This window comes from Pistacia vera, unplaced genomic scaffold (genome assembly GCF_008641045.1).
Source record: "Pistacia vera cultivar Batoury unplaced genomic scaffold, PisVer_v2 Contig474, whole genome shotgun sequence".
Taxonomy (NCBI): Eukaryota; Viridiplantae; Streptophyta; class Magnoliopsida; order Sapindales; family Anacardiaceae; genus Pistacia; species Pistacia vera.
In genome coordinates, this window is record NW_022196306.1 from 427,667 (window position 1) to 440,240 (window position 12,574).

A 12,574-nucleotide genomic window follows, 5' to 3' on the forward strand; every position below is an offset into this window, starting at 1 on the left:
AATGGGTGCTTTGTGCTTGGTTGATGGACCGAGAGAGGGGAAGGGATTCACAGCTCTGCTTTGGTGGAGAATAGTGGAGTAAATAAAGAGAAGAAGGAAATGAAAAGCTCAGTAGCAGTTGGGCGAGAAGGAGGAAAAGTTATTTCAGTGTGTTTTGTGCTTGGTTGATAGATTGAGCAAGAGGAAGTCACGGGTGTGTGCAGTAAATAAAAAGAAGATGTCAGTTGTTGTTGGGAGAAATAATAGCGAAAAATCCACAAATGTACAAACGGTCAAAAAAATACTGAGTAATATTGAGAATCTTTTGATGGATATCTAAACCAAACGCAATTTTTACTGTACCCTTTATTGAGAAAAGCACTGATAGTTTTTTACAAACCGAACCAAACAGAGCCTAAAAGTCAAAAGTTTCTTACCCATCAAAAGTTAAAAACTAAAAGTCAAAAGTTTTCCGCCCCACTTCCCCTCTTCTTCTTCTACCCCCAATTCACCGTCTCCTCCTTCAACACTATTTCAAATGGGACACTCCCTTTGGCGGTGGTCACAATTTTACCAATAATCGTAAAATTAGGGTCGAAATTAACTAAAGAATTATCAGTTTCGGCTAGAAATAAATGTTGTAGGAATAAATGGTGTCTATCTCTATTACATCCTAAAACTCTCTCTAAATGCACGGAGCCACTGTAACAAAAACTTCTAAATCATTCCATTCCACCATTTACCCTCCACTCTACACTTCTCTTTCAAAACACAGGAAAAAAAGCAACCACCCGGTTCTCTAGTACACCTTTTTTAACATACCACTCTTCACTTCTCCCTCCTCATTTCACTCTCATTTTCACCTCAAATACCTACTTCCTCATCTCCCTTCTAGTGCCTCATTCACCATGCTTTTTTCTTGGCTTTCGTTATGCGTCTTATTGCTTTTGTTCTTAATAAACTCCGTGAGTTCGAAGTATGTGAAATACAAGGACGCGAAGCAGCCGGCGGCTGCTCGGGTTAAAGACTTGATGAGTAGAATGACACTGGAAGAGAAGATTGGTTAGATGGTTCAGACTAATCGGACTGTTGCCATTGCTGAGACAATGAAGGATTACTCCATTGGTTAGTAAACTTCATTGATAGCTTGAGCTCTTTGGAAAGAAGTTTGTTTTTTTTTTTTTTAAGTACTTTTATTAAGTTTTCATGGTTTATAGAAATGGGTAATCTTTGTTTTGCGTAGGGAGTGTGTTGAGTGGTGGCGGGAGTACGCCGCTTCCTCAGGCGAGTGCTGAAAGATTGGGTCAATATGGTTAACGATTTTCAAAAAAGGTCTTTGGCTAGTCGTTCGAGGATCCCAATGATCTATGGCATTGATGTCGTTCATGGCCACAACAACGTTTATGATGCTACTATTTTTCCTCACATTGTTGGCCTTGGACCTACCAAGCAAGTATCTTTATCTGTATTGAGCAAATTTTTAATGGGTATGTTGAGGTTAGGTGATGTGATGTGATGTGTAAATGTATATGTGTTGAACACAATGATGATGGGATTATAGTATGGCCTCACATTGGCCACTGTTACTTTTGGACATCTTGAGCAACTTATTGAAAAAGCCCTTCTTGGGCTTTGCAACAAATGGAACTTCATGAACCAGTTTCACCAAACCGACTGCAAAATTGAGAAATCATGCCAACGGCCCGACTTACTTCTCAAATGCTTTCACAATGATCCCATTTGTCATTGTCCTACCAAAAAGAAAAAGCATTTCAAGCGATTCAAAAAGTTCAAGCCCTTCAAATCACACGATCAACCCTTTAGAAAGAAATCCAAGTCCCGCTTTCGCAAAAAAAAGGGATCTTACTTTTAGAAAAAGACAAAGGGCTCTGCCAAAGGTCGTCGATGCTTCTTTTGTAAGTAGCTTGGCCATTTTGCCAAAATTTTTCCAAAAAACAAACAGTCTGCTCATCAGTTGATCACCATGGATCCCGCTCTTGTAGACCATGATTTAGAATCTTTGTATTCTGAAACAGAAGAACAAACACTTACCACTGTTTTTCCTGTTGATCTTTTGACTATCCCAACAATGGAAGATGTTTCTTCCTTTTCCTTTGATGACTACTCTAGCAGTAGTACTCTCCAGTACAACTATTTTCCTATGAATCTCTCTTTTCAGGTTCCAGTGGTCAAGCTTACTTTATACCTCTACTCCAAGTATGACCGACCCATCAAGGTTATGGCCTTCTTTGACACTGGAGCTACCTCGACAATCTTGAATCCAAATGTATTTCCTACAACATTCTGGCGCCCTCATGTTCAATGGTTTACTATTGCCAATGGAGAACACTTCTCTACTAACCTTATCGGTAAACCTATCCACATACAAATTTTCCCTAATCTCATCCTTACCCATGAATGCCTTGGTTCCCATCATCCTAAAAAAGATATGGTTGTTGGATGGGATCTCCTCAATCAACTTCTCAAGGCCAAATTCACCTTTACCCCCCAGGGACTGAAACACAAATCCTACTTCCAACCCTACAAACAGTCCCATAACCATTTCACCACAGTTTCCACATCTGTTCCTGATATTGATGTAACCAAACAATTGGTTACTGAATGTGCAGCCCAATCCTACATTGACTTCCTCACCAAATGTTCCAACCTTTTATGGCTAAATCCTGACTTCTTTGTCAATCTTCCCTTTAAAAAGAATGAGGATATCAATCCTACCAAAGCCACTCATCCTGGCATGAACCCTGAACATTTAGCCTTGGCCCAAGACGAATCAGCCCAACTTGAAAAAGAAGGATTGATTGAACCAACCCAATCTCCCTGGGCTTGTCAAGCCTTCTATGTGAATAAACAAGCAAAACAAGTCTGAGGAAAACTTCGTCTCGTCATCAATTATAAACCATTAAATTGGTTTTTTGCAGATATTAAGTTTCCTCTCCCTCGCAAAGACTTTTTGTTTGGTTATCCAACCAATGCTCGAGTCTTTTCTAAGTTTGATTTTAAGGCTAGATTTTGGCAACTTGGCCTCAACTCTATGGACCGAGAAAAAAATAGGGTTTTGCATTCCGAACCTCCACTACTATTGGACTGTCCTTCCATTTGGACTCAAAACAGCTCCGTCCATATTTCAAAAGGCTATGATTCGTATTTTCCAACCTATCTTAAAACAGGCCTTGGTCTACATCGATGATATTCTACTTTACTCTCTAGACCACTCTAGTCATCTAGCCCTTTTACATCAGTTTTACTCCCTCTTAAAGAAATACGGAGTCATAATCTCTGAAAAGAAAATGGTTCTCAATACCACAAAAATTGACTTCATTGGCATGCACATAGCCAATGGCCAATATCAGCTCCAACCTCATATCGGCCAAGAATTGCTCAAGTTTCCCGCTTCACACCTCTCTCTTAAAGAGGTCCAACAGTTTCTTGGCATCATCAATTATATGGCTCCCTTCATCAAGAAATTATCCCCATTGGTACAACCTCTCCAAGCCATGCTTAAAAAGAATTCACCTCCGTGGGGCCTTTCACAGACTAATGCTGTTACAAAATTAAAAGAAGTAGCCACCAAGCTCCCTCTCTTACAGATTCCTTCCAATGGCAAAAGAATTCTTCAAACTGATGCTAGTGATTCTCACTGGTCAGCCATTCTCTTAGAAGAAATTGATGGAATCAGAAAGATTTGTGGCTATAAGAGCGGACATTTCAAGCCGAGTGAAGAACACTACCATTCCACTTATAAAGAGATCCTTGTTGTTCGTCATGGCATTGAAAAGTTTGAATTCCATCTGGTCAGCCATCAGTTTCTTGTCGAAATGGACATGTAAGCATTCCCCCGCATGCTTGAATTTAAACAAAAGGAAATTCCTGACAGTCAATGACTTTGCTGGGCTTAGTGGTTTTCCCATTACTAGTTTGAGGTTAAACACATCAAGGGCAAACACAACACCCTTGCCGATTTACTCTCCCAACCCAAAAAAGCCAAGCAACATTTTCATATCTAGCCCATTCGGCCCATTCTCCACTTACCATCCATTCCTATTATCAGTACAATGGACCCCTTCTCGGACTAACCTCTTGAAGTACCAACCCTCCTCGAGTCTGGCACTCTCAAAAAACAGCTTCCTACCCTTATTCGCCAATACCAAATCCAAACAATCCATTCTACAGGCTTACAGACCCTTGGTGGTTTACATTATCACCATGAATACCCTTTCTTACACTATTCCAAATCACTGAGGACACTATCATTTCCACACCTCTACTATACTTGTTATGGTGCCTCCTATACCAGTACATCATTGCCATAGAATTCCCCATCCACTACATGGAGGCCTACCTGCAACCTTATGTTCCCTATCACACACCAACCAGTTTCTCAGACTATCTATTTTGCACATTCCTTGAATGGTTTCACCCACTCTCCTACTGGAAATCTCTTTTTGGAGGGAGAATCAAACTCAGTATCTTGGTAACAGGCATCACTATCACAGAGATCCCAATATTTGTGATCAGTAGTAGGATCTGAGAAGGCATAAACAGGAGCACCCTTACTGTCAAAATAATTGACAGGGACATCATCATACTCTCATTGGGGCGGCGGAGAGATATGAAGAGGAGTGTTGATGGGAAGCTGGAAGGAAAACAAGAGGGCGTATCTTGCGGAGGAGTTTCCCTTTCATAGCGGGTTTCAACAGTACCATTAGGAAGAGTCCTGAAAGTACATGTAGTTGTTTATATGGGTTGATTCTTTTTCGTAGTAGGATGGGGGTCTCATAGGCTATAAGCTATTTTTCAGGCATCAAAGTTAGTAGCTTTGGGCGAGGGATTTGCTGGGGAACATATGTGCAACTAGGAGCACATGGGCTATCAACTTTGAGAAATAAAGCCTTATCAACCAAATTTGGATCCTGGGGTGAAGCAAGATCAAAAGCATGATTATGAACTCGGTGAACCAATTGGTAATGAAGGGTGGCCATGAATTCACTGGTTTTGGGAATTTCACCAGCGACTTGAACTTGGACTTTAAGAGCTTCCAACAGGGCATGGTCCTTCAAGAGCATGTTGAAATTAGGATAAAAGGTAACCATTACAGTGCCAGCATTAAGTGTGGTTTCCATGCTGCCAATACAGGCACTGATATATGTGGGGAATCTGGTATCTAGGAGAGCAAGGTAAGCAGAGGTTGGGAGTCCCTTGCGGCCATGAAAGGTGAGAGCTAGGCAAACAGCACCAAAGTAGAGATGTGTATAGTTCTCATGAAGCCATTGTTGTACTAACTGTGGAGGAAAATAAAATGGGAAAAATTGTTTGGACATGGTAGTAGGAATACCATGCTGATCAAACCGGGAACTGTATACATATTATTTTGTGTGATAATTGGTTGGGGGGGGGGGTGTATAGGAAGATTATCCAATAGAGTGGAATCACCTTTAGGGATATATGAGAGTTCATAAAGGGATTTGACTTTATCTTTAAGATCAATACGAAGGAAGGCGGTTGAAGAGCTAGAAGATGAACAGAAGTTTCTAGGAGAGGAGAAAGAAGGTGTTCGTGAAAACACAGGTCTTGGAAGCTTGTTACTCATGATAAAGAGACTACATTAATTCTGATAAAGACAATACACTGGCGAGATAAATATAGAGGAGCAATTCATAGAGCAAAGATTACTGGACCATATTACACTGTGGCATGGGCATAAGAAAGTAAGATACTATAATGTCTACACTGAGAAATGAGTCATAAAAATATCAGAAAAGTCTCCAGGTAGGCTGGTGCGGCACAAAAGACCATCTTAAATACCAGCTACCTTAGACACACAATCTGGTTGACAAGAATTTTCTGATATAATATGAATCAATCCATCGTTCTGCAATGTAAAGTAGTATACAAACTTTACCTACAATTATTCATAGGTTTTATGGCATATGGCTTTGATACCATATATGCGGCAAGAGAGTTAAGACGTACATGGCGTTGTTATATTAGAGGTCGCCAAATGCTGCCAGACAGCTTTTAAGGCAGTTATTGGTTTTCAGCCTAGATACTCTTAAAGTCGTCGAATAAACCAGAGATGAACAGTTGCTACAGAGAGATATGAAGCATAAAAGTCACTGCATCCAGGATCACAAAGGTATTCTAAACCTAATAGACAACCACGGCTAAGTCGAACTGAGAGTCTATTAAGAGAAGAAACTTCTGTGAAGGATGAGGGAGTCTCGGCCAGTGTAATGCTTACTAGAACTAATGCAGATAAAAGTTTAGCTAGAGAGAGACATTGAGAGAGAAGTGAAAATTTTATTTCTGAGGGATCTACCTTCCAAGAGAAGGGAAGCCTCCTTTTATAGTGAATGAGGGGTGCTTACATTTGTTACACATATTACATCGAGATAAGAAAGAACAAAATCTAAAGCGACACATGAAAGGCCAGGATGTGGCCGACAAAACAATAAAACACGCGTTGCAAACAAAATAAAAGTTACAAATGAAGGGTCAAGATGTTGCCGACAAAATAGTGATGCCACATGTGATAATCTTGTGAGTGCTGAGTTCATTTAGCTGGCGTCATCTGAAGAGGATTCTATTTGATCTGGGTTTTCTTCTGAGTCCACCGGGTTATGGGTGTACCCGAGAGTCTTCCACCAATTTGGATTAGGGGAATATGGATTTTGAAAGTCTTGGAACTGTCCGTGAGAGACCTGGAATTGGAGATACTCTAGACTGTTGAGAACCTTGTCAAGATCAAGGTCATCGATCTGTATTTCTGGAATGGTAACGGCAAAGTTAGCGCTATACTCTAAGGGGTACAGAGTTTGGGGTGGACTATGGGTAATGAGTTAGGTATATTGTTGAACAGGGACTGTGTCTTTGAATTTGGGCCTGGGCCTAGAGGAAGAAGCTCCTCTAGTTTCTGCATGTTGGGTTACAGCCTGAAGGAGGGTTTGGCAATAATCATGTGTAAGGGAATTTTAGGGTGGCGAGTCTGGATCATGTCTGGGCCATAAGGAGGGGAGAATGTATTTGTTGAGATGACACATGTAGGTTTGGAAGTGTTTAAGTTGGGTAAGGTGGAATGACCAATTGGAGTGTAAGGAGAATGGGTGGTTGACATATGCTTTGGTTGTGCCAATATGGGTAAGGTCAGTTAGTTCATATGGGGTTCTTTCAAAGGTAAAAATAATGTGGGAAGTAGGAAGGGTGGTTTGTGTTTGGAAGATTTCCAGAGTATCTCCAATTCTAGGTCTCTCACAGACAGTTTCAAGACTCTCAGAATCCATATTCCCTTAATCCAAATTGGTGGAAGACTCTCGAGTACACCCATAACCCGATGGACTCAGAAGAAGGCCCGAATCGAATAGAATCCTATTCAGATGACGCCAGCTAAATGACCTCAGCACTCACAAGATTATCACATGTGGCATCACTATTATGTCGGCAACATATTGACCCTTCATTTGTAACTTTTATTTTGTTTGTAACGCATGTTTTACTGTTTTGTCAGCCACATCCTGGCCTTCCATGTGTCGCTTTAGATTTTGTTATTTCTTATCTCGATGTAATATGTGTAACAAATGTAAGCACCCCTCCTTCACCATAAAAGGAGTCTTCCCTTCTCTTGGAAGGTAGATCCCTCAGAAATAAAATTTTCATTTCTCTCTCTATGCCTCTCTCTAGCTAAACTTTTATCTGCATTAGTTCTGGTAAGCGTTACACTGGCCGAGACTCCCTCATCCTTCACAGAAGTTTCTTCTCTTAATAGACTCTTAGTTTGGTTCTGTCGCAGTTGTCTATTAGGTTTAGAATGCCTTTGTGATCCTGGATGCGGTGACTTTTATGCTTCATATCTCTCTGTAGCAACACTGTTCATCTCCGGTTTATTCAATGAGTTTAAGAGTATCTAGGCTGGAAACTAGTAACTACCTTAAAAGCTGTCTGGCAGCACTTGGCGACCTCTGGTATAACAACGCTATGTACGTCTTAACTCTCTCGCCGAAGAAAATCTGACTGGAAGCTCCCTTGAAATGCAGGGATCCTGATTTGGTGAAGAATATTAAGGCTGCAACTGCTGCTGAGACTAGAGCTACATGGATTCCTTATGTTTTTGCGCCTTGCATTGCGGTAAAAGATATGCTACACATCAGTTGATTAAAATCAGATGATTTCATCACTGTATTATTAAGTTGGATGTATGGACTGTGTAATTTATGTCACTTCTTTTTCATAGATTTGTAGAGATCCAAGATGGGGTCGGTGTTATGAAAGCTACAACGAGGATCACAAAGTTGTGCAAGCAATGACAGAGATTATACTTGGATTACAAGGAGATATACCTTCTGATTCTCGAAAAGGACTTCCATATGTGGGTGGAAAGTAAGAACCCCATCAAAGTCAAACAAATACTTTATAGGATAATACTTGCTGTTGGGTTTTTTGACATTTTATACTTATTATTCGCATATCTCATTCTTGCCTTGGCGTTAGTATTTTGATGGGTTAAATTTATATAAATAAGCTTGCCAAATCGAGCTTTTACATTTCTTATTCCGTTGAGGTTTTCCAATTAACATAATTTTTAAATGGTATACATCCCAAGACTCTGATATGGTGAAATTTAGTGCTTTTGTCATCTCTCTCAATCATCTAACGGTGCATTTTTTATTTGCTTTGTTGGTTATCATAGATAGTATAGTATCTTATCACTCTTAAAGTTTTTATCTAGAAAAGGAAAGTTTTCGTCGGCTGAAATGTCTATACTATGTGGTGTTTTTCACTTGTTAGCTTGTGTTCTTTCTTTGTATCCTTTGGTTAATTTCAAATTTTTGATAGGGACAAGGTTGCAGCCTGCACTAAGCACTTTGTGGGTGATGGTGGGACAACCAATGGCATCAATGAGAACAACACTGTGATTGACTTGCATGAATTGCTGAGCATCCACATGCCTGCTTATTCTGATTTGATTATTAAAGGTGTTTCAATAATCATGGTTTCCTATTCCAGCTGGAATGGGGTAAAGATGCACACAAACCGTGAGTTAGTTACTGGTTTCCCGAAGAACATCCTCAAGTTTAAAGTAAGTTCACCTTGCTTTTATCGTCCTCATAGTAATTGCACAACCAAGACGTGGTTGCATTGTTTAAATGTAGATTTGGCAATATGCTTTCTTTGTGAAATAAGTGCTTTATTTAGTCAATCAACTTTGACTTTATAACGCTAGCGACCATATTTAAACTTTGTGTGTGATTTCTCATTCTTTTTGCTTCTATTTGACCTCTTAGTTATTGGTGACCTCATTTGCTAGTGATTTTCTAATTTGGCATGTATGCATCTGAATTCAATGTTTAAGTAGCTCAACAAGGGATCGTGTATATTGATGAAGTTGATAAAATAACTAAGAAGGTCCTTTACAATTTGCCTGAGTGATATTATATCGTTTTGTAGATTTCTTTTTGACCCAAGGTTTCCTAAATATTTAAGTTCTTTTGCAGGTTGAGAGCTTAAATATTAGTAGAGATGTTTCTGGTGAGGGTGTACAATAGGCATTATTGAGCAAGTCTCTGTATGTATACTGAATTTATTAGACTTGGCAAAAGGGCGGGTTGGATGGGTATGGATCGGGTAGCAACGGGTCGTGGGTGAAACGGGTACGGATTCATGGGTAAAATTTCTTGACGGGTTGATATATACATGATCCGTACCCGCCCGTGCAGGTACAGGTCACCTGTGGAAAATGACATTTTCTGTATTTTCCATATTTCTGTTGGCATTCTAAGTGAAAACTTATCACTCGCGGGTCACCCGTGGAAAATAGCTCACTGTATTTCTTGTTTGATATAGAAGCTAAATACAATTTCTCGTTTTTCTAAAGAACAGTAATATTATAGTGGTGTGACTGGTTCATATGAGTTGAAATGTTTTCGGAAACAATTTTCAATTACGATTTTAAAAACTGTTGTAAAATCAGAATAATTTGTATTCCCAGTTTTTGTTAGGTTTTTCAGTCTTGCATAATGTAATATAAACCTGTTCTGATTCTTTGTAATTTCTTTCCAGGTTCGTGTCTCCGGGGTGCTGACAAATGCACCATTCCTGCTGAACTTGGACTGTGACCATTATGTAAACAACAGCAAGGCTGTGAGAGAAGCAATGTGTTTCCTGATGGATCCACAGGTTGGAAAGAGGGTTAGTTTTGTTCAATTCCCTCAAAGATTCGATGGCATCGATAAACTCGGTCGTTATGCCAACAAAAATAGAATCTGCTGTTGCCGTGAGAGAAGAGAGCTAACTGAGATGAGTGCTGTTGACTTGCTGCTGCGTGAGAGAAGAGACCTGCAGTTGTCGTCGTGCTGTTGCCGTGCTGCTGCTGCCGTGAGAGAAGAGAGTTGACTGATGTGCTGTTTCTATTGCCATGAGAGAGTGAGGGAGTGTAGCTGCTGTGAGAGTGAGAGAGTGAGGGAGTGGAGCTGTTGTGAGAGGAGTGGAGCTGCGTTTTTTGTCTTTTATCAATGATAAGTTTTCACTTAGATTAGGGTTTTGGTTTTGTTTTCTTTAGTTTTTACTTTTTAGAACATTTAAATTTTTTTTTTTTATTTCAAATTGCGGGTTTGCAGGTACCCACGGGTATTACCCGGTCTACCTGCAAATGTCACCGGCGGGCCGGGTACGGGTCAAATTTATGCGAGTTGACTTATGTGTTACCTTTACTTGCCCGTTGGGTACGGGTACAGGTGGGTGATTGCCAGGTCTAGAATTTATATACTTTTTATCTTTTACAGTTGTTTTTGCAATATTTTGAAACTTTCAATTTTGTATAATAAGAGCAACAATATTATATGTACCATTCAATAAATTAATTGACAAATTGTTGGATGTTTAAATTTATTATTGAATTGTGATAATTGTTGTTGGAAGGATAAATATTATGAATAATTTCGTTGCACTATTCCATAATTTAATTGGTAATAATCGGAAAAATAAACTAATTATAAAAAAAAATATTAATAATAATAACAAAAAAAATCTTGACAATTTTAAGATTGTCAAGAATTTGGTTAAAATTCGAAAAATAAAACCAAATCTTGACAATTCAAAAACTATTAAGAATTTGGTTAAAATTTGGCTAAATTTTTAATAGTTTTGAATGGTTAAGAATCCGTCAAGAGATCCTTTCTTGATAGGGGTTATAATGAAGGTTCAAAAACTGAAAAAAAGTTTTTGTAGTAGCGTGGATCAGTCCAAGTCACCGAATAAAAGTCTTTGAAGAATCTTACAGTCCTTGAGGACCTTGACATAAAACTAAATAAAATCAAGATTCTCAGAGTCACATAGTACAAGGCTCATATTACTTCTGATAGAAGTTTTGGTGTTAAAAAGACAACTTAGCTGGCCCCCAATTACATTATGTCCATATCAAATGTTATGTTACTGTGAAAACCAATAGTATCTCTCCCTTCTTTGACTCTTGTTCATGTGTTTGATCAGCTAACTGATCTATCTCTGCTCACTCTTGTACTATGAGTCTCTTCATTAACTCCTTTATTTCCTTAATTTGATTGTTAAATACTTGGAAATTGGGAGAATTCGTTAATGTAGGAAAGGATTGTAGTAGATATTCTTGATTATTAACAGGTTGTGTTGGCTAGCTTTTCTGTTATTACTGTTAATTGTTTATCATTATTATAAGATTCAAATGTGTTCATATCATATCAGGTTTGGTTCATAAGCACATATCTCAAACTATTGAATGGAGGTTTTGTTAGAAAATTCAAGTCGAAAAGAACTTCTGTGCAAAATTTATATGTATATTTGGTCAATCAAGATAAGCCAAATTAGCGTACATGCATGAAACGCTCTAAGAATTGACTAAATACATGTGCAGATACTGCATCAAAGACTCTATGGACAAATGAAAGAGGACATCTGAGCTTTTTAATTAGAATTATAAAATATGAAATATGTCGACCTTAAACGATAACTTGATACTTTAATCTTTGTTATATAATACTTGTGTTATTCACATCTTCGTAATTTCCTTTCTAATTCTGTTTATGATTGAAAGTCTTGACAAGCTTGTAAAATGACTCTTACTAACATCATCATGTAGGCTAAATCGTAATTTACACATAATTAATGAGATTTTTTTTCCTTAATGAGAGTCTACGCCTAGTACTATGTTGTGTTTTTATATCCGGACTGGGCATTCACTCGGTCAATGGGCTAGTCCCTTGGTTGGACGATTCGACTTGTCGGTCGAATCGTTGTTGTCAGCATGAAACTTAACAGATATATCCTTGAGAAATTACATATTAGTCTATGCAGGTTTGAAATTTAGCAAACACACCTTTGCGATCTAGCCAGGAAACCCTACCCATCGTAACTGCAATCCACCCCATATCAACCCAGCATCGGACAAACCACCACTAAGCCACCATAAAACATCATCTGCCACAACAAAACCCATCACAAACTAGGGGAGCCATTGCGAAGAGGAGATGAAGGTTGAATGGGCGAAGAGGGACCACATGACCTGCGACTCGGAGGCAGAGCGGACTACAATCTAGATCGGAGATTAGAAGAT

At 39.0% G+C, this 12,574-nt stretch overlaps 1 pseudogene; it reads left to right on the forward strand.

Annotated features, from left to right (window-relative positions):
- The first annotated feature begins 887 nt into the window (after nucleotides 1–887).
- On the forward strand, nucleotides 888–10,383 carry LOC116146208 (annotated as a pseudogene).
- The last annotated feature ends 2,191 nt before the right edge of the window (nucleotides 10,384–12,574 follow it).